This window comes from Dasypus novemcinctus, chromosome 6 (assembly GCF_030445035.2).
Source record: "Dasypus novemcinctus isolate mDasNov1 chromosome 6, mDasNov1.1.hap2, whole genome shotgun sequence".
NCBI lineage: Eukaryota > Metazoa > Chordata > Mammalia > Cingulata > Dasypodidae > Dasypus > Dasypus novemcinctus.
In genome coordinates this window covers 109,846,875-109,869,157 of record NC_080678.1, presented here as the reverse complement: position 1 = coordinate 109,869,157, position 22,283 = coordinate 109,846,875, and positions in this window count along the sequence as shown.

The following is a 22,283-nucleotide window of genomic DNA, read 5'->3' as shown; positions in this document are numbered from 1 at the left end:
CACGCACATCCTCTCTGGCCCTGTCTTCTTGCTTGCAGTCCCCTCTCCTCCACTCCAGGTTGATGCTTCTCTAAATTGAATGGTGCCATGCTCCCATGAACTTAACTCACTTCAGGGGCTTCTCATTGCCCCTTGGATAAAGTGCAGACACCATAAAGTGCCTCCTGTCAGCCCTGGGTTCTTGCCCTTCCTTCCTCCCCAGCCTCGTCTTGTGCTCTTTTCCCTTCTCCCCACACGTGGGTGCTCCAGCCACACTGCGCCTCACTGCCCCATTGTGGCTGCACGTGCCATCCACCTTTGCTCCACTTTGCTCCAAACACTCTTCCCCTCCCATCGGCCTGGCTAATTTCACTGGTCCTTTGTATCTCACAAGACAAAAGAGTCCCTTCTCATATTGCCATCATGCTTTGTTTAATGGGACTAAGTCAGAGAGCAGCCAGGGGATCTGGAAAATGGAGAACAACAGCTGCCTTGATGGTCCGTGCCGATTACCTCGACCACTAGGTGGCAGTGTTGCCGTGCCCAAGACCCTTTTTCTGCCGAGGCAGCAAGAGCTGGAGGTGGGGTGGCAGTGTGGGGTGGGGCGGGGGGCCAAGGGGGCTGAACCCAGCGCTGGAGCAGGGCGTCGACTGGCGCCTGTGATTGGGAAGTCCTGGGGTGGGTCTACTTCCCCTCCCAGCTCTGCCGTCTTGTCCGCTCCAGTGGTAGCAAAAGTAGCATTCAGATTTAAGCCCTGGAAGTTTCGCCCTCAGCGGGAAGAGAAGGTCTACTACCCTAGTTCAGCAATGGTCCTGGGGCTGAAACTCAGGAGCTTACCTGGGTCCCTTCTGGGATCCGCCGCTGTGGCTGGGGTGACATGCTCTGATTGGCCTTGCGGGGCCACGTGTCCTGGACCTTTGGGGCTATGGGGGCTGGGGGGTGGAGGCGGGGTCCCCAGAGGACAGCCCAGGAGCTTTTTCCAGAGGGAAGTGTGGGCGGACTGGCTGCAGGCTGGCACAACCGCAGGTGTCTCAGCGGAAACTGTTGCAGCTCTGTGCTCGGGGGAGGCGGATTTGAAGACAGGAGAGGCTGCTGTGACCTGAATACGGGGCGCCCCCCCACAACCTTGCTTGGGGGGCTCCTAAGCTAGGTGCCCCTGGCCTGCCACACCCCTGCTGGCCCTTCAGCTCAGCCCCAGGACTTCTCTGAGCAGAGCCCACGTGACAGGCCTGTCCTTGGCCGCGACCTTGGCACGTCGCGGATGGGCTGACCTCTCCGCCTGATGGGGCTTCTTGGGGGGTCCTGCCTGGTCATTTCCACAACCTCAGCTCACGGCCTGACCCCGAGGAGGCACAGGCTCGAGCGTGGGGAGTGCGGGGCTGGGTGTTGGGCCGCCAGAGGCCCGAGTCTCTTGTCTACACTGATGTTGGGGGGTGAATCATGAATGCATTGCGGGGGTCAGGCAGAGCCACCCTTTCGGTAGTGTAGGAACCTACTGCTGTGTAGCGCATTCTCTCAGACTTAGAGGCTTGAATTAAGTTTCCGAACAGCGCAATTTGGGCACAGGTTGGAGGGCCCCTGGCTCAGTGCCCCTGCCCAGGCTGGAGCTCGTTGGTTGGGCTGTGGTCACGTCCCCAAGCCTGGGTGGGGAAGGATTCACTTCCAGCCTCTCTCGGCACTGTTGCAAGCATTCAGTTCCTGGGGGCGTTGGACCGAGGGCCTCTGTCCCTCTCTGGCTGCTGGCTGGAGACTGCCCCAGTCCCTTCCCACAGAGGCCCCTCCTGCGCCAAGAACAAGCGAGAAGGCGGGAGAGGGCGCCAGCGGGAAGGAGGCTGCGGCCCTTTTGTGCCTAACGGGGGGCCTGAGGCTCTGTGGGCCCCAGGAGATCATGTTCTACGGCTGGTCCATTCCTGGGTGTGCACCTATGTAAGTAGGCCCTTCTGGGGAGGTGGCTTCAGTTAAGGCCTGGCCCAGGGTGAGTCTTAATCCTCGTACTGGAGTCCTTTATGAGAGAATAAAAGGAAAGAGAGAAAGCCAGGGAAGCAAGACGCTGAGAGCAGGTGAACCCAAAAGAGCAGGGAAGGGCCAGCAGACGCCGCCGTGTGCCTGCCATGTGACGCTAAGGACCAAGGGTCGCCGGCAGCCATCCCAGAAGGCCACCGTCTTGGGGAGAAAGCAGTGCCCTAAAGATGCCTTGATTTGGACATCCTCCCAGTCTCAAAACTGTTAAAGCCAACTCATTTTGGGGGTACCTGCTTTATCAGCCCAGCAGACGGACACGCCTGGTCCTGGGACACCTACTCTGCATCTCCTTTGCTGCACTCTCTTCACTAGCATCCGGGCACTGCGACCAGCCCAGGCCCAAGAGGAAGGGGCCATTGGGGCCTGTTGGCCCAGGTACCCCCGGCCAGTGAAGGGCTTCCTGAGCAGGACACCAGAACAAGGTTGCAGGGGGTGTCTACCACCTTAGGGTCTTCCTGGCTTAACCAGCACCCAGTCACACACACACCACTGATAAGACCTTCAAGAAAGCAGGAGCTCCAAGGAGCACTGCAGGGACCAGGTGGCCTCTTACCTCCTCTCTCACTTCATGGGCTTGAAAATAAGGGACTGACTTCAAGAAGAAAGAAAAGGGACAAGAGAAAATACCTGCCGTGCCTGAGGCTGCTCAGGTTGGCCTGTGCAATCGATGTTTAATTGTTTATGACACGAGTTAAATGAATTACATCCCCTAAGAGTGGACGGCGAAGTTGGGAGCGATAGACTCGTCCTGGGCTGGGAGCCCGCTGCATTGTCAGCCTCCGATGCGCTGACCGAGGCGTTGGGTCTCGGGCGGAGCCGCCGAGGGGGCTGGGGGACAGGCAAGTCACGTGGATGAGGGAGGCGGGCCGGCGTGGGGCCATGCCCACCAGCTCCTCGTCCCCATCGGCCGCTCTGGGGTACCCCTGGTCCCTGGCTCCCCTCGCTCACGCTGCCTGTTCTCTGGTCGCTTCTCCTTGGCCCGGGGGCCATCCCCCCTCTTTCTTCTGCCACCCCACCTCCTGCTCCTGCCAGCTCAGAGTCCTCTGTGGACCATCGCAGGCATTCTACCAGGGTAGCACCAGGTGTCCCAGGGCTCGGGGTGCCCCAAACCGAATTCTCACCTCCCCCAGCACCCTGTTCCTCATCTCCCCCTGCCCTTGCCTCAGTGACTTTCTACCCAAGCTTGGCCTGGGTGTGGGGTGCCCCTCCCCTGCCCCCACTGAGCCCCTTATTTAGGGGCCCTCGCTCGGCTGCAAAGTGGCCTCTGAGCTCACCTCTAGCACGCTGGGCCGGGACCCTGCCAACCGCGTCTGCTTTGCCAGCTGCTCCCCGTTCACATCTGCACTGGCAAGAGAGGGAGGCCAGGCTGGAGGGCCAGAGGGGAACTGCTGCTGCTTTCTAGAAGCATCCTCCCAGCACTGCCTGTTCCTTCCAGTTGGAGCAGTTGAGTCCACTTTCTCCCCCACTCACACGAGCAGCTTCGTACCCCCACACCCACTCCTGCCAGGACATGGGCACGAGCCAGACCCCTTCCCTGACATCTGAGCATCAGCTCTGTGGGGCCATTGTGCCCAGCTACTAAATAGCAGTCATGCCCAGCTTCCTTCACTGCTAGGAGCGGGAGATGCCCTTCCTGCTGTTACTGCCACGGTACCTTAGGTCTTTCTGTACTTCCAGCTATGCGGTTAGCCGCGTTAGGTAGGTCACTTTTATGTTAAACTTCCTTCTGTTCAAATAATCTGCTGGGTTTCTGCCTCCTGACCCTCCTGCAGCATCCAGCCAGTCGCCTGGGCTTGCGAGTCTCCTCCGAATACCTCCTGCAGAGTTCTGCTTCTCTGCATCCCCGTGGCCCCTGGCGTGGCACAGGTCACCCTCTCTGTCCCCAGTCTTGCTCACTGCCAGTCTCTTCTCCATGGTCCCCTTGCTGTCCCCTCCTCCTGCTTCCTCCACTTCAGAGGTTGCTCATCACTCTTGGGATAAAGCCTGAGCTTCTAAACGCCCTCCAACACCGCGTTCCCTGCCTCGACTTCCCCCAGCTGCACCTGCTACTTCTCGCCCTCTGTCCAGAGCCCTTGTCCACCGGGGCTGGCCTTCTCTGGCCCCTCCGCACCTGTGTTGGGGCCCTTCCCGGGCACCCCTGCTATTCACCATCCCGCCCTGCTGGGTTGGGGTTGTCCGTGAGCTCCATGTCTGCAGCTGCTTCCCGGCTATTGCTCCCCAACATACACACGACGCTCTGGTGGCTCTGTCTCAAGTCCTCTTGGTCCCCAGGTCAGGGAGTCCTCATGCCTGTTGGGATCATGTCTGAAGTCTTCTCCCTCCCAACCCCCCAGCACCAGGTTGGGGAAGGGGAAGAGAATGGGACAGTTTCTGAGTCTGGTGCTGAGATAGTTCCCCTGCAGCGAACACATCTGAAAGGAGGGGACAGCCCTGTGTTTTATAAAACTGCCCGAATCTCACCACAGGGAGTGCGACGGTCACAGGCAAAAGCAAGTTCCTCTCCATTTTGTGATTCCTTGGAGCGAAGCTAGGGGACAAAGGGAAGTGGCCCGTCCACTTGCCTGCACCTGCGCGAGCAGCCCTGTGACTTACTGTCCTGTCCGTGATGCTGGCCGTGGTCTCTGTAGCCTGCTTGTCTTAGGTAAAACCCAGGTGCTTCTGCAGGACAGTACGGGTGGGAGCCCTTTCCTCTTTTCAGGTGGGATTTCACGTCCTTGCAGGGCCCAGGGAGCCTCGGTGGTGTTTGCTCTCCCTGGAGGCCCTGGGTCACCTGTGGTCTCTCCTGAGGGAGGGGTGGGGGGCTCCCTTTGTGACCCTTGCAAACCAGAGAGCCTGGTCCTGTGGAGTCCTTATGCTTGGCTTCATGGACCCAGTTGAAGAGTTGCAGCGGGGCTTTGGCCAAAGTCCCCAAAAGGCTCCAAATCTCTGGTTTTGTCTTCTGGGAAACGGAATAAGAACACCTACTTTGGATCACGGTGTTGACAGCCTCAGCCATTAGGTGGCAGTGTTGCCGCGCCCAAGGATCCGTTCCTGCAGCAGCGACTGGCATGGGCAGCCTCGGGCCCCTGCGCTGGGGGCGGGCGCCGGTTGTGGGGAGTCGGAGGGTCCAGTTGCCCACCCAGTACCCCCAGGGCCCTATCCCCCCTCCCGGCTTTGTGTCTGCTGGGTTCCCTTCACTGCCAGGCGGGCCTGGCACAGAATCAACTCAGGTTTTGGGGAAGGAAAGACAGGGCTTGATTTTGTCCCTGAGATCCGCTGAAGCTGTGGCTGAGGAGGGATTTTCCCGGCCACAGGTGTCACACCCCCCGCTGTGGGTGTGGACCCCTTCCACATAGGACCTAGGGAAGCTGTGACTTTTAGTTAAGGGGCGGCTGGAGTGGTTTCAGTGTAAGTGACGAGAGTCCTTCACAAGCAGAAGGAATTCAGACACCGTCAGAGCCCCGGGGAGGAGGCGGAAGCTGAGGGAACCCAGAGAAGGGAGGACAGCGCCACTATGACGTGAGACAGGGACACTGGTCTGGGAGCCCAGGGTCACCGCAGCCAGCGCTCAGCCACAGTCTTGGGGAGGGGGCACCACCTTGTGGGCGCCTCGGATTTGGACTTCTACCCTCAAGACCACGGGCCGATGAGTTCCCGTGCTTAATCGGACCCGCTGTGTGATATTTGTCACAGCAGCCTGCCGGGCTGAGACACGGGGCTCCTGGCCTAGAGTCTGGGATCCCTGTTGGGGCGTGTGCCCTTCCTTTTGGAGTTCTTTAGGACCTTCTTCCCCAGACTTCCAGGCCGCCTCATCTGTCAAGAGCAACAACAGAGTCCCTTTTGGCTCTGGGGAAATCTAGGACCGGCTGCTGGGGATGGGGAGGGTCACAGAGGACGGGCATGCCGGGGTCTGAACTCAGCAGCCGTCAGCCTCATAGAGGACAAGGAGCGCAAGCCTTGGGTTCCAGGAGCCGCAGAGGAGAGCTCCCGGGGTGACCTGCCCCAAGCGAGCTGACTTCCCTCTGTCTCTGCTTCTGAAGCAATGAAATGGATATATTGTATAATGACATAATAATGTAACAACAGGATCACCATTTCCTCTGTCTCAGGGTGGTATGAGGAGCGAATGAGCCAATCCCTGTAAAGCAGAATGGGGCTGGTGTGATGTAGTGTGGACAATTTGTAGCTATTCCTATCATTATAATCAAAATATCACTTACTGGATCCTACCAAAGATAAAGTTGTGATAATTACCCACCAATATTGGTGGTTTCTTTCTCTGAAATTTGGCTTCTATCAAGCAAGTTAACATCAATTTTATTTGCTGTGATTGCTCATCAGTATTTTTGTGTGTACATTTGTCTTCACCATCGAATTTTAAGTTCTTCCAAAGTGGGCCTGTGTCCTCCACTTTTCTTTTCTTCCTAGTGCTCTACTTCCTGCATCATCAGGGATGTTTATGGGATTACTCAGACAGAAAATAGACTTCCGTTGATTTCTTGTGCTGTAGGTGAAAAAGGGTTTCCAAGAAATTTAACAGTAAGCAAGATGGTGAGGGGGATGTTTAAGGCCCCAAGGTCTTGCTTTTTAAGTTCTTGGCCCTTAAAAAGCAGCTTCAAAGATTCATTAGATCTCAGGTTCTTGGGGAACAGTCACAAACATGAACAAAATTTGTCTTCCCTTCCTCCAGTTACTTCATATGCTGGAAAATAGTGAACTGTATTAAGAAAAAAATCAAGAGAAAGAAATGCCACTTGTGATTTTTTCCCCCAGGTAGCCTGGGTTCATGTTGTTTTATGGTTTCTAAGCTGTACTAGCTAGTAGCACAGACTGGGTGGCTGAAAACAACACCTGAAGCAGTAATGAAAGGCCAAATGTGAAAAACAAAACTTTTTCATTTTTTGATACCCAATTTATTTTTCCTTTATTTAATTTTTCTGAATTACTATGTATTCTATATCTAACCTTTAAACCCATCTTTATATATTCTACTTTACTATTTATACTTTACTATATATTCTACTTTACTATTAATGGGACCTGGCAATATATTTGGCTTCCTTTTTGCAGAAGTTTTAGACTACAGAGAGGTTCAACTATGGTGGGGGAGGAGCACTTGTGTGGGGTGTTATTGGTGGGGGGCACATGGTTGGGAGGGAGTTCTCCAGGGCATGTATACAGGGTACATAGAAAGGTTTGGATATTTTCATAGTGGTTTCAGTTGGAAACGACAGCTGAGAAAGTGCTGAGTTCCTGGCCAGGGGAGCTCTAGCACATTCCCCAATGGAACAGCAACAATCCCCCAAGTGCAAAGGCAAAGACCAACAAAGATATATGTTCCAACAATGAGCCCTTGATACTGATGGCTCTGATTATGAGCCTGTGTGCCTGAAATATGAACTAGGCCTAGAGTTGTGGGGTGCCTAAGAGTTACCTCCTGAGAGCCTCCATATTGCTCAAATGTGGCCACTCTCTAAGCCAAACTCAGCATTTGGATGCATTGCCTTTCCCCCAGCGTGGGACGTGACTCCCAGGGATGAGCCTCCCTGGTGCCAAGGGATTACTACCAAGCACCAGCTGATAATGTAACTAGAAAAAGACCTTGAATAAAGGGGTCAACTCAGACTGGCAGAATATCTCAGCCTACATGTAATATTAGGTGTTAAAAACTGCTTTTTGACTTTGGATAAAAGGGGGAAATGGAAAGGACAGGTGAGTTTATGGCTATGAGTCTCCAAAAAAGAGTCGGGATGTCATCAGAGCATGATGTTTATGCACGCCTCAGTGGGGTACCAGAGATAGCTAAGGTAGATGGAAACCCAGGGGCTGGTTCTCCTGAGGGCTGCAGAGACCCACAGATTCTATGGTCATGGCAGATGACTCTGGAGTTCAGGGACATGTCAGTTGGCCCTACTTTGGCGTTTGTGTTCCTGAGTGTGATGGAGTTGGACTCAGATATGACCTTTCTACACATGCCTCTTCTGTTACTTTTACCAGACCTGTGGATGGCATTTGGGTTGGTGTATACTCAGGAGACCTGAATCTCTGAACTGTCCATGTGATGGCCAGGTCCTGGGCCTCAGCAGACTTGTGGCTCCTATCCTCTGGTTTGTTGGACTTACCTGGCCAGCTGACAGGGAAGTGAAGAAGGTCAACCACCATACCAGGGAGCCAAGAGTGCCTATAGCTGCAAGCAGGAAAACTGCATCCATCATCCTTGTGGAATCTAAGCCCCCTTTTGATGTAGAGGGGAACTGGACATAACCACCCCAGGGTCCACAGGATGGAGGAATAGAGTATGGATTAGAGTGGAGTTGCAGGTGTTCTGCTGGGGAACTACTGTGATTAGTAAGGGAAAAAATTGTAGTAGTGATGTGGAGAGGGTGGCCACGGTGGCTGCTGATGGTAGGGAGATAGAAGAAGAGATATGATGTGGGGGCATTTTCAGGATTTGGAGTTGTCCTGGGTGGTGCTGCAGGAATGGATGCTAGACATTGTATGTCCTGCTGTGGCCCACTGGGTGGACTGGGGGAGAGTGTGAACTACAACGTGGACCACTGTCCACGTGCTGCAGCGGTGCTCCAGAATGTATTTGCCAGGTGCAGTGGATGTACTGCGATGATGGAAGAGGTTGTTGATGTGGGAGGGGTTGGGTGGGTGGGGTGGGGGTTATATGGGGACTTCATATTTTTTGAATGTAACATTTAAAAGAAAATAAAGAAGAAAAACAAACAAAAACACAACCGAGTGTCCACAATCAAGGTGTCACAGGGCTGTGCTCCCTTGAGTCTCTAGGGGAGGGTCCTTCCTGGCCTCCTCCAGATTCTGTGACCCCAGGTGCTCCTTGCCTTGCAGAAGAATCTCTGCCTTTGTCTTCACATGGCCTTCTCCTGTGTCTGTGTCTCAAGGCTCCTCCTTTTTCTCTTGTAAGGACACCAGTTGTTGGATTCCGGGCCACCTAAATCCAGGATGATCACATCTCAAGATCCTTAACTACCTATGCCAAGACCCATTTCCACATAAGGTCACCTGCACAAGGGCTGTGGGTTAGGACTTGGAAGTATCTTTTTTTGAGGGGCTAAAATCCAACCCACTATGTAAGTCAAGTAGAGTGAACTACATCCATGAAGAAGAAATGCCTAAACCTGGGGCTGGAAACTCATCTTGGGTCCTGGGATCCGGTCTTCATCCCCCAGCTCTGCCATCCTTAGTGCTGGTCTCATTCCCAGGCAGACCCTCAAATGGGCAGAAGGCAGGGGGTAGACGAGGGTGAGAGTGTGGGAGTGGGGTGACAGGGAATGACGGGGACTGCGGCGAGCCTTAGAAAGCAGGCACCCTCTGAAGAGAGCTGCGACCATGCTGGTCAGGCTGATGATTGCACAACTGACCTCTTCAAAGGTTTTGATTTCATTTTAAAAGAAAAGCCAGAAATATGGATTTTTATGTTGAATAATTCACTTTTTAGAAAAACGTGAGTAGGTCAGATAAATTCGTCTGTGTCCCACATCGAGTCTTAAGGAGCCTTCTTGTTAAACCTGTGGTCTCAGTGATAGGAGAAAGTTGGGAACTGTGACATGATTCTGGTTGTGGTGGTGGTAAATCTGGTTCTTAGCAAACCCATTGCTGTGCCTGTAAACCTGTTGCATGTCGTGGGACCTTTTGGTTAGATTCAGTGAAAGGAGGTTTTGATTAGCTCATCTTTGATTAGATCACTTCAGTTAAGGGCATTTAATTGGATTGAATTCAGCTGGGGGCCTTTTCAGTGAGGTGTGACCCAGGGTGGGTCTCGACCTTCTTGCTGGAGTCCCTTATAAACAGGAGAAGCACACAGCAACAGAAAAGCGATGAACACAGAGAAAGCTGCCATTTTACCCTGCCATGTGAGAGGGGCCTCCAGGATTGTCTACAGCCGCAGAAAGACAGAGAAACCCCTAGAGACTGAGAGAGAAGCTGGAGGCTGGAACCCTGAAGCTGAAGAGACAAGGCCTGGCAGAGAGAGAGGAGAGATGACCCATATGCCTGATTGCCCATGGCCGAGCTTGGGGAGAAAGTGAGCCTGGAGCAGGAAAACAGACCGACTTTCATTTTGCCTTGCCACATGGCACAGCTGAGCAGCTGAGTAGCTGACCTTCCGTGAGGCAGCGTCTCTGACGATGTCTTGATTTGGTCATTATCACAGCCTCGGAACTGTAAGAGTTGGCCCTAAGAGATTCCCCTTGTAAAAGCCATCCCCTTTCTGGTATTTTTGCATTGGCAGCCTTCAGCAAACTAAAACAGGTGGGTTAACTTATATATACTCAGGGCTGGCTATATAATGTATACTGTCCAGGGCAAAAGGGAAAAATGGGCCTCCTGCTCAAAAAGCAGGAAAGGCTGCCATTGAAGATACTATGATATAAAGCTTTTTCCTTGCTTCTGTAGTCTCTCTGTCTCTCAGCTTGTCATGGTGTTTTTGCTATTTAATGTCATTCTAAAAAAGAAAAATTAAAACCTTAAAATTATTAGCATGAATTTTACCATTCATCTTTTATTGCGTAATACCAATTTAAAATGCAAATATGAGAGCATTTAGCTTGTATGTGGATTGCTGAACTTGCACAAATCACATGTCATAGCTCTTAACATGCATATGCATTTTGTTCTTGCCTGAACGGTGGAAAAACAGCACAGACCAAACTCAGCTGCTTTTATTTCACTTCTTGATCTGCACCCATTCTACCAACACAGTCTAGCTTCCGCTTACCAATGAGCAGGGAGGATGAAAGGAAAAGGAACCGTGCGTTGCCCTGTCCTTCCCTTTCCTTCCGTGCCATGACTTTCAGTGTGAAAGGCTGGCTATGCCAGCAAGTAGCAGGAGCAAGACAGGTTATGACGGGTTCCTTGGTCGGTCGTGTTTCTTAGAATGTGGTTGCTTTTATCTGTGTTTGAAGCAAGTTCAGGTTTGAATGGAAAGCATTCACTCAATTGTAGCTGCAACATGCTCACCTGTACTCTCTTTGAGTCCTGCCAAACTCACAGGCGTGGGCCCCACCAGAATTCTGCACTCGTGGGGCATCATGCTGTCACTGTATGCACGTGGAATGGCAAGGACGACAGTCGCGTAGTGCACATATGTTCTCTGCTCACGTGACCACTCGAGCCCTTCAGTGGAGGTTGGTTTATTTTGGGCACTGGGTTCAGATCCTCCAACTGTGACTCCAGGGTAGTATGTCAAACTCCAAAGGTAAAACATTTCCTCAGGTAATTGCTAAAATATCTGGTGTGTGGCCCCTGGCAAATTCCTATAGTTTCACCTCAGCAATGCCAAGTGTAGAGTAGTTGTGGCACCAAAGAAACCAGCCTTGCCTTGATGTGCGTTGTTTCATTCGGGCCCTGGAGTGGAGTTTTGTGCTGTTTTCTTCCCAGTGTCTTCTTACTCTTGTTATTGAAGTGGTACCTTGAGGGTACTTGTCAGGACACCTGCCTTCATGCTTCAGTTAGAGCTGGCTCTGACCTGGGGTGGGGCATGTGACCCAGGCTGAACTAATCAGGACAGGTCTTCCCCACCCCCCCCCCGGCCCTAGTGATTGGTTCAGGGAAGGGCATGTGACCCCAGAGACACTGAGATGTGTGTGATTTTGTCCTTGAATCTTCTGGGAAAGAGACGATGCTCATTCTTGTTGGATGGGAAGGAAGACAAATGTGAGCTTTGGAGGTGCTGCTCTCTCTGTGACATGGAAGTTGGGAATAAAGACAGCCAATGGAAGACAGAGCTGAGTGATGGGTGAAAAGCCATCTTTAAAAAATATTTCAAAATTTACTTGCAGTAAAAGCCATACTTTTTGGTATATAGTTCTAGGAGTTTTTGACAAACTCTTAGAGTTGTGTAACTACCACCATAATCAGGATAAACAACAGCTCCACCACTCCCTGCCCTCCAGATTGCTTTGTTTTGACTTTTTGCAGTCAAACCCTCCCCAACCTTTAACTCCTAACATCTATGGATCTGTCTCCCATCCCTCCAGAATGTCCTACAAATGGAAAGTTACATACGTAGCCTTTGGGGCGTGGCCTCTTTCACTCAGTGTAATGTACTTGAGACTCATCCATGTCATTGTGTGGATCAGCCATTTGTTACTGAGCAGTGTTCCAGTCTATGACTGTACAGCAGCTTGTTTATCCATTCATGAGCTGAAGGGCATTTATAAAAATGCATTTTGATGACATTGTTTGAATGCTGGATCCAGCCTTGCCTGAAGCCATATACCCCTAGACTTCTCAGCTAGGATCACCATTAAATTACATTTTAGTTTAGGCTCACATGGTTTGTGCTTTCTGTGAACTGAAAGAATCATTATTGAGATAACTAGTGTGCAAGTAAAGGGAAAGCCAGTCTGAATTAGTGAGCTGTCCAAAGCAAATGAACCCTACGTGTGGCATTCCTATAAACACAGTTCTTCAATAACTAGTCGTGCCACTGGGTTACCTCCTGGTGTGTCCCTGCTGGGTGGGAAGGAGGTGATACCCATTTGACTCACAGGGAAATTGAGTCTCAGAGGGACAAAGTGGCTTGTGTTGGGATATACAGTGAGCTGATGGTAGACCCACTGATCAGCCCATCGTTCCCTGCCTCCGAAGGCTCCCCCACCTCCAACCTGACAGGGACAGAGCTGTCAGGATAGCTTATTGCATGCTTCTCGCTTGTTTAAACAATCTCCAAGGTGTCCAATTTAGAATTAATATATATGGAAATTAGAACAAGGTTATCAACATTTCCTGCTGTGTAACAGCTGACAGTGCCCGTAGGAAGTCAACATTGCTGTCACTAAGATCTATAGAATCTCTTTAATAGTGCTCTTTCCACATCTGGCGCCCCCAAGGAAACCTCTCACGTCAGCGTGCGAGCACTTCACTTTTGCTTTGCCATGAGTCTCTTTCTCTCCTCCTTGTTAATGAAAGCACAGTTTCCATTAAGGAAGAGTGATGCGGTTTGTTTGAACTTTTTTAGTAAGCCTGTGTGATGCTGCGTTAGTTATGTATTACTAGCTGCCTAACACATAACCCCAGGTAGAGGCTTAACGTGATCAAAGGTTAGGTGTTGCTCACCTGGTGATGGAATGGGGTGCCCATGTTTGGCTCGTGGCTCTCCCGTAGGGGGAGATTCAGGGGTTCAGACTCCTTCTCGCTTGTGGCCCTGCTGTGTCCCAGTGTCTTCGAGCCCCTGCTTCTCACGGGTGGAAGGTAAAAGTTACCAGTTTTGGCTTCGGAGAGATACTGCTCAATTCCATTGGTCAGAACTAGTCACAGTTTGATGCAAGAGGGGCTGGGAAATTCCTGGCTGAGTGGCGACGTGCAGCACTCTGGATGGGAGGTTTCTGTTTTGGGTGGGTAGCCGGCTCCCTCCAGACATGGTGCCTCACTGTCTGGACTAAGAGCTCTCCCCTGCCCTCCACCCATGAGGCTCAAATTTCCAGCTGTCCTCCCCTCCTTGATGAGAAAGCCTGACTGTTGTCAAAGCCCTGTGCTCACGCGGTGAAAATAGAGTGTGGCCGGATTGCTTTCAAAGAAAGCTGATGATTCCCCATCCCTCTGCATTCTTGAGCTTCCTTCCCAAATGCAGCCTCGTGTAACCGTTTCTCCTTTCATGTCTTCTGCTGATTGCTTCTGTAACTCCACAGACGAAGCTGCTTCCCCCACTTCTTGAGTTGAATCTGACAGCGGCGCTCGCTATGTGGAGAATGAGGGCTCCCCTGATTTGCGCTCTTTCCTGCTTTCCTTTGTATCAGTTAGGAGTGAGGTGGCCCCACTAACAGATGTCCTGGCCCCAGTGGCTTGGGAGGTCAGGGCTGATCATGTTCTGGGTGCTGTGCTGTATTGTGCAACGCTGCACTGGTACACTCTATTACCACTGCTGTCTCTAGTGCATTAACTGATCCGTCGCACCTGTGGCTGGTGCCTTCTGTCCCCCTGTGTCGTCAGCCTCAGGTGTCACGCTGGTTCTCACGGCTGTGTGTTGCTGCTCCCTCTATCTCCTGGCAGCATGTGGCTGCCAGCGTCCACACCTGAAGCCTGAGGCTTCCCTGGAGGGTTAATCCACTTTCCTTAGAGAGGGGACCTCTGAGTTTTGACTTGGCCTAAATACTGAGCCTTCAACCTTTTACTCAGGGTGCCCAGCGTGGGTGTCCCATCTGTAGGATTAGCTGCTCCTCTTGCTTTCAGCCCCACTCTCCACCCCTGTCCTCCACTGTGTGCACCAACATTGAGTCACCCCCTCCCCGGAGGTCCATGGTAGCCCCGGCTCCCCTGTGGCACACACAGACTATTCCGGCTCAAGGTTTCCTCTGCTCTGTCTTGCCCGATCAACCCACTTTTATCCACCTGTAATCTTCCATAAATGTATTGAAAAAGCTTCTCTGCTGATAGTCTCTTCCTCCATTTTCCTTGATAATATGTCTATTCCTTTTTGTACTTTTATTATTTGTTAGTTTCCATGGGGTTTCTGTGGAATTGCAAAGAAATGAATATGCACAGTCGGAGATTTAAAATAAAATCCATAGCTTTCTTTTAAAAGTAAAAATGTCAATATTTCTCTTAGACTGAACAAGCAATGCGTGCTCACTCTACACAGCCTGAAAATACAGAGAAGACTAAAGGAGGCATTAAAAGGGATCTCCAGTTCTACTTGCTGTGAGGCCCTCTTCTCCAGCCATTTGGGTCCAATTTGGTTAGGGCTTGGACCACTTGGCAAGATGATTCCAGAGTTAAGCTGGAAGAAGAAATAGGCAAGACTAGCTAATGCAACATTGGTAAAGACTAGTAACCCTCCCACGGAGTGCCTGCCGTCATCAAAGTCCACCCTGATTGAAGCTGGGATGTCCCCGCACGAGGGGCGAAGAGCAGAGAGGCAGGATGAGGCACCCACAAGCAGAGCCTGGGCTGTCGGGATGCAAACCTGACTGGCAGGATGCCTCCGAAATCACTGGGGGCACTTATACAGTCATAGTTTGGAGAAAGTGGCTAGCTATTTGGGGAAACCATCTCTACGACCAGGGCTTAGGCACATACCAGATAGGAGTGGAAAGTGGTAGATTTGAGTGAATTGGAAAGTAGTGGCCCCTGTGCATGCGCCCTGCCACAGGTATTCAAATTCAGTTTAAAATACCAAAGGTGAAGTCCAGTAAAATACACCCCCCGGCCAAATCCAGTGCATGCTAGCTTTAAACTTCTATCAGATTCTCACTTCACATTATTTAGCAAAATAAATTTCAGATGGATTTAAGAAATACATGTAAAAATGTAGACATATACACACACACAGAAGCCCAGGTGAAACTTGAAGTGAGTGTATTTGATTGTGGGATGTTGGGGGCAGGACTTTCTCAGCATAAAAGCAGTGATGAAATTCAGAGAGGAGAAATCAGTACCCTCCATTTTGTTTTAAATCGTGTGCCTTTTCCTTTGATTGTGGAGAACGTACCGCTGGATGGCAGTGACAGTAATCTCAAGTGCGCTGGGTTTCAACTCCTTTGCAGGTTTGGGAAAAAAGCTTGTGTGGGGGAGCCTGAAGGGTGGGGCATCCGTTCAGTTCTCCAGAATCAGTTCTGGACTTTACCTTTCCATCAAGCCAGACCATCCACAGTCTCTGTCAGCTTCCTGCTCCACTGCCCTTCATTATTGTCCCACCCTGCTTTGAGGACCACTTGGAGAGCACCCTAAAAAACTCAGCTTAAGGCAGGAGCACCCCACCCCAGAGGGATTTCTCTTCTTCTCGGAGCCTGGAAAAGCTTTACTCCTTGCTGTCATCTCACAGGCAACGCCCATCAGGGGACCTAGCTGAGAGCTGAGAGCGGGGCACTTCAGAGCCGCGCCCACAGGTCCTTCAGTCGCTGCTTAGATGTGTAGGATGTGGATTAGGCCTTGGCTGAGCTTTTCTCTGGCAGGAGAGCATCTTGGCGAAGTAGAACTCATGTCCATGAGGAATTTTCGTGCTCCAAGCACAGCAGTGACGTCCATCCCTGCATCTGGGGGCTCTGTGAGTCGCTTCAGTCTGGGAGGTCATTCGTTTCCCCCCAGAGCTCTCTTTGGGGGTCCCCTGGAGCACCTGCCCTGAGCCTTGCTGATGGCAGATGGAGCGTCTGTCTGGAGCCCTGTGTGCTTTCTCCAGACCTGAACTGGATTTTCTTCCTGGCTCCTGTTGAGGCCCGTGATGAGAGGCCCTTTCCAGCTGGGCCTCATTAAGGCTTTCTCGTTTCATGCTCCAGGACCCCTCATTCAGCCGGGTGGTGAAAAGCCCTCTTGGAAATCCGCGGGTTGAATGGGGCCTCATTTCCCATTCAGGATGCGGCTGCATGGTCTACCTGCCAAAGGGAAAATGAATGGTGCTCCTTTATTATATTGTGGAATTAAAGGGTGGGGTGTTGGCTTCTCAGGCCAGGGTGCAGTTCCCAGGACACGGGCCCGCGTGGCTTCATAAAATGCTCCTGAATTCAGAGATCCTATTTTGTTGCAATCTGGTTTGAGGACAAAATGAGGCCCTGGCAGCTGAGGTTTATGATTTTCCATATAAGCTTCCAGACAAAAGTTGTATTGCATTTTGCTTGAGTTATGATGGGGCAGGAGTGTAAACCTCACGCTGTTATTTCAGAGAAAATGGAGGCTTTGGCCACAATAAAGAAGAGAGAAGGCACAGCTTTATATTTCTTGTAAATCAATTTTGGAGATTGTAAAATACCTATAGGAGAGAGAAAAATAACAACAAGCCTATTCACAATGAAAACCAAGCATATTAAAATTTGCATTATTTTAATTTCCTTTCCCACATCTGGGCCCCTGTTAAAATTGAAACCTGTCCTTGGACTGCCCTTAAATTTCTCAAGAAGGCAAAATCTGAACCTCTCGCCTCCTGAGCTGGTCAGCGGTGTACCCAGTTTGCCCAGCAATGGGGCATCGTCCCACCTCACAAGGGGGACGCTTCCTGCCGACTGTAGTTCTCATTGCCAATTAATTCCTGGGCAGGGTCGCCTGGAATTTCACTTCCTGGTTGGCAGTGAAATAAACCAACAAAAGGCTAATTTACATTTCATCTGCGATGTGTTTCTGCATTGCCTGATACTGCCGAAATATGAACTGCCCCTTGGTGGCGGCAGCAGCTGAAAATTTCTCTCCCTCTTCTCTTTGACCCAAATCCTGCCCAATTTAGATGGACACATTTCTAAGGAAGCTCAGGTCTATATCGTGGAAGTGAATATATCATGTGCGTGTGTCTATGTATATAGGTTTGAGTGTATGCACTTCTTTTTGAAAAATTTGGGGTATGTTGAACAAAATTTTGATGACTTCTTTTTCACTTAATGTGATTTAATAATCTTCTCATGACTTCGTGTTTGTTTAAATCATGTTTTGGATGACAGAATACCATACCCTCAGTGTGACTTGAGGAGTTTCTTCAGTCATTTTCCTAATGCTGGGTTTGGAGGTTGCTTCCAGTGTGTTCCTGTTGTAAATCAAGCTTGGGATGGACATACCTACATGCTACTCTCCTTACTCATCTCGTTGTTTTCTACCCACTCGTCCCCAGGTAGAGCGATCACGGTGCATTTTAGGGGTCTGGAGGTTGTTTCTATGGTGTTCTTCTGTTAGCCAAATCCTCTCTGCACTTTCTAGCTCTTTGGGCAGAAGCCATGTCTGTCTTCATCTCCTGATGCAAGATAGAAACATAGTAAGTGAATAATAAACATAGTGAAATAAACACTGGGAGGAATAAATAAGTATTTACCCTCCTCCCAGCAATAAGCCCAACCTGGCAGCAGCCATGTTGGTGACAACTGAGAACTTGCTTTCTAAACACTTTCTTGGAAGGAAGGATGAGCTAGCCCCCCTCAGTAATGTCTTTCAGTCTCCTACTTACAATTCCATCACCCTCTGGGAAGGAAAGATCACCAAGGACAACCTTGAAAAGGCCAAAAAACATTTAAATCAACTGAAAAATCATAGTTTGCAACATTGGGCTGTAAAAAAAAATGTTAGCAGGAGTCAGGGTCCATGGAGTGGCATTTGTTTGCCTTTTCGTCTTCTAGTGATGCTACATTTTAAACGCCACTGTCAATTTCACTTTACTTTGCCTTGGTGGGAAACCCGAAGGGAGCTGGAGCTGCAGTGCTAGAGGTTTTTCTCCGGGCAGCAGAGAAAAACCCTGGCCTGGTTTGGCCAGCCCTGCTTCCTGGTGGACTGTCTTCAGTTTGAACAGGCTTGTTGGGTCATTGCTCTCTGTGTTTTTCCATTTAGACAGAAAAACAGTAAGAATATGTGTGTGTGTGTGTGTTTTAATTAAGAAGGTAATACATGGAGATTTAATGCATTAAAAGGAAATAGAAGGATAGATGGTAAAAAGCAAATATCTTTCTCTTTTTTGGGTTCTATAAACGTTTGTGTGTGTGTATGTATATGCATATAACACATAATTTAAAAAATCCAAATAGGATCATATATGATACATTCATAATTTATTAATTTTCCCACTTAATAAAATATTGTGGACATCCTTTCAAGTATGTACATAAACTTTTAAAAAAAATCTCCCCCTTGCGGCTTTTTGTGTGCTGTCTGCTCTCTGAGTCCATTTGCTGTGTGTTCTTCTGTGTCTGTATTTATTTTATTTATTTCCCCTCCCCCCCTTGCAGCTTGCTTGCTGTCTGCTCTCTGTGTCCATCGCTGCACTCTTCTGTTTTTTTTTTTTTTTTTTTTGCTTGTCTCACTTTTTTTTTGTTGCATCACCTTGCTGAGTTGGCTCTCTGTGGAGGTTGTGACCCGGGTGGCTCTCTGCAGGTGCAGGCGAGCCTGCCTTCAGAAGCTCCCATATGGTAGGTGGGAGCTCAACTGTTTGAGCCATAGCCGCTTCCCCACCCCATGGTTTTTACAGCTACTTGTTAATCCAGTTAAATTGTATCATTTTCATAGTCTCCTACTGGTGAAGTACTAATTACAATAATACATAATAATAGCAGGTAAATATTCACTGAGCATTTAGTGAGACGGTGTTTCAGGCACTGTTCTAAGCACTTCATGTTTATTAACTCATTAATCCTTACAACAACCCAATAAGGTCAAATTTGTTTTTATCCTTTTTTACGAAGAAGATGGAGGCACAGAGAGGTTAAGTAAGTTGCTCAAGGCTGCTCAGTTAGGAGGTGGCAGGTTCAGATGTTAGAGCCCGGTTCACATCTAGCTGCAGCACTGAAGCTCTTACTTTTGTTTGTTTGCAATTCAAAATGGTGCTGCAGTGAACATCCTTGTGGATAAATCTTACAGATTCTCATGAGCATTTCTAGATGAGGGAGTGCTGGGCCGTAGCTCTGCCTCCATTTCAGTGAGCATTTTGGAGATGTATAAATGTCCCCAGTGGGCAGTTGTCCCAGCTAGACGTCACTGTCGGAGCGTGGGGAATTAGCCTCAGTAACAGTCGCAAAGCCTTCGCCTGTCGTGTGAGCCAGCGCCATGGCGGGCGGCTGGGGCGCCCTGGCCCCGCAGGCGGCGAACGCCGAGGATTCCTGTGGCCCCTGGGCTGGGCCTTCCGAGCGCGGCGGGAGGCGCGTGCGCCCTCCGTGGAGGGGCCTGTTGGACCGCTGGTCCTCTGACTCGCGGTCAGTGAGGCCCCTTCCCTGGCACTGGTGGTTTGGGAGGCGACGTGGGACACCCCCTGTGGAAGTCCCGGGGCCGGGGCCACCCCCGGGCGGCAGCTCCTCGCGGCCTGCGTGAACGTGGCCTTCACCGTGCCCCCCGCTCTCCTTTCTTGTGCAGTGGCGCAGACCCGAGCGGCCGCCGACAGCCTGCAGAGGTTCTCCTCGCTTCCCGCCCACCTCCCGGCCAGCCTGCGCGTCGCCAGCGCCCAGCAGGCCTTCTTCCTCAAGGAGGCCCACCAGGACCTCACCAGGAACTGCAGCCTGCAGGCGCGGGCCGAGCCCCTCTTCATCTACCGGGCCGCCGCGCCCCCGCTCGTCAATGCCAGCTACGGCCCGTTTTCCGCCGAGAGGACCGTGCCCCCGGAGCTCCTGCTGACGGCGACGCCCTTCGCCACCCTGGAGGAGTTTCCCTTCAACTGGAAGCTGAGGTCCCACATCCTCGACAGCTCCATCTACTCCAACAGACCCAAGGTGCAGACCCTGTTCTACGTCACCGGCACGCGCTGGGGCGACGGCAACCCCGCCGACGGCCTGCCCTGCGTCAAGATGTTCGCGTTTCCCGAGGCCAGGGAGGTGGCGGCCAGCTGCCGGCTGCGCGGGGACCCGGGGCTGTGCGTGGCCGAGCTGGAGCTGCTGCCCGAGTGGTTCAGCTCGGGCCTGGACCTGGAGCCCGAGGAGGAGGTCCCGGCCGTGCTGGGGGGCACCGCCCTCGAGCTATTCTTCGCGCTGTACGCGGCCGACGAGGCGGGGGCCTGTCCCCTGGAGGAGGACGGCAAGTGGGAGAACCACATCCTCTCGGGCCAGGAGGGCCCCCAGCAGGCGCTGCCCGCCCGCGAGAGGATCGGCAGCGTGGTGGTCTACCCGACGCAGGACGACCTGAAGTGGTCACTCGTGAGCCTGGACGAGAACCTCGTCGTCTCCGTGCCCCTGAACCTGGTCCGGGACGGCGGCACGGCCACCTTCCTGGTGTCCCTGACCAGCGGCTCCATGGCAGACCACTTCACTCTTAGGTGAGCGGCTTTGCGGGACGGGTGGACGGGAGTCACCTCTTGTAGATAACGGATGGTCACTTAGTAAAACGGGTGTCCGTCGTTGGCTCTGCCAGTGGAGTGAGGAGACTTAGAACATGAAGTGGAGCCCCGTGCACAGCGGTGCGTGTGCCAGGGCCAGGAGACGTTCCCTGGAAAGGGCAGATGGGAAATGGACACTTCGGGCCGTGTGGGGTCTGTTGCAGCTACGTAACTGCCGCTGTAGCATGACAGCATGGAAGAGAGTGAGCAGGCCGGGTGCTGGTCACACGCCATTGACAGGTACTGATGGACGGCTGACTGTGACCCATGGGCCGTAGTGTGCTGGCCCCCAAGATAGATGCACCCTAAGGCAGATCAAGTTTGAGCTCTCGGAGTGGAGACCGTGCAGGTTATGGAGCTGAGGGGCGAGAGTGGGATGGGTGGAGAAGGTTCACGGAAGTGGAGTGGAACTGCGGTTGGTGGAAAGAGGCCAAGGTGGGAGAACATGGTCCCGCGTGGGAGGAAAACCACCGCAGTGGTGTCAGGAGCAGGAAGGAGTGACGGCTTGGTCGTGGGAAAGGCAGGAAGTCGGGTATAGGGGCAGCAGGGAAGCAGCGACTGCAGGAAGCGGCCACAGCCCCTGGTGGGGGGGGGCGGGGAATGCAGGGAGGAGGCTGAACCTCAAAACTTGGACCTCTGAGGAGGGGGCACTGTGTGCTGCTGCTGGGTCTCTGGGGTGGGAGGTGGGCAGGTGATGGAACTGGGCTCAACAGTTAGAAATACTGCAACCTAGAGCCACCCGCTACAACCAGGCTGCCCTGCAGCCGCTGGGGTGAAGGGGCCGGGCTCGGGCCACCCGTCGGCATGAGGAGCCACTGGGAGGCCACCAGGAAGGGTCTAGCCCTTCGCCCTGCTCTTGCCTGTCAGTGTCCCTCTAGCGTCACTGACTGACAATGAAACAGTGACCCTGCAGGCCCAAACATCCGGGAGGGCGGGTCCAGGAGACACAGCAGCCCCCAGGAAGAGCAGCTGTGGCGACAGGCGGGGCACCGCAGCTGACACTGGGGTCTTGGGGAGTGCAGGGGCAAGCGGATTTCTCCTGTGGAGAAGATTCTAGGACTCCAAGCAAAGGTTTGACTTGACCCTTCCTTTCCAATACCAGCCCCTTCCCCAGAATTAATGAGTTTTAAAAAAATTTACATACATATCTATCCATAAAGAAATACAGATTTGCTTTTCTTGGTGATGATTTTATTGCCCTCCTGCAATTCTGGGGCTGCATTGGCTTGCCTGGTGGTCCCCTGTGGGGTCTCTCGTGTGGCTGCAGTCGGGGCGGGGGCTGCAGTGCCCTGACAGCGCACGTGGGCTGGACGTCCACACGAGTGCTCGCGTGGCTGGGCAGGGCCACCAGCTGGTCGCCGGCCTGCGCCTGGAACTGTTTACCTTGGTGCCAACACATTGCTTCTTCAAGGCGCTCGTCCTTTTCAGACACAGCAGCTTGGTTCTGAGAGCGAGTGTGCCAGGAGGTTGGGGTGGGATGCTGCAAGGCTTTTTATGACCTGGTGTTCAAAGTCCCAGAGTGTGTGAACCCCTTTCTATTGGTCAAGAAGTCTCTCAGGCCAGCCCAGGTTCTAGG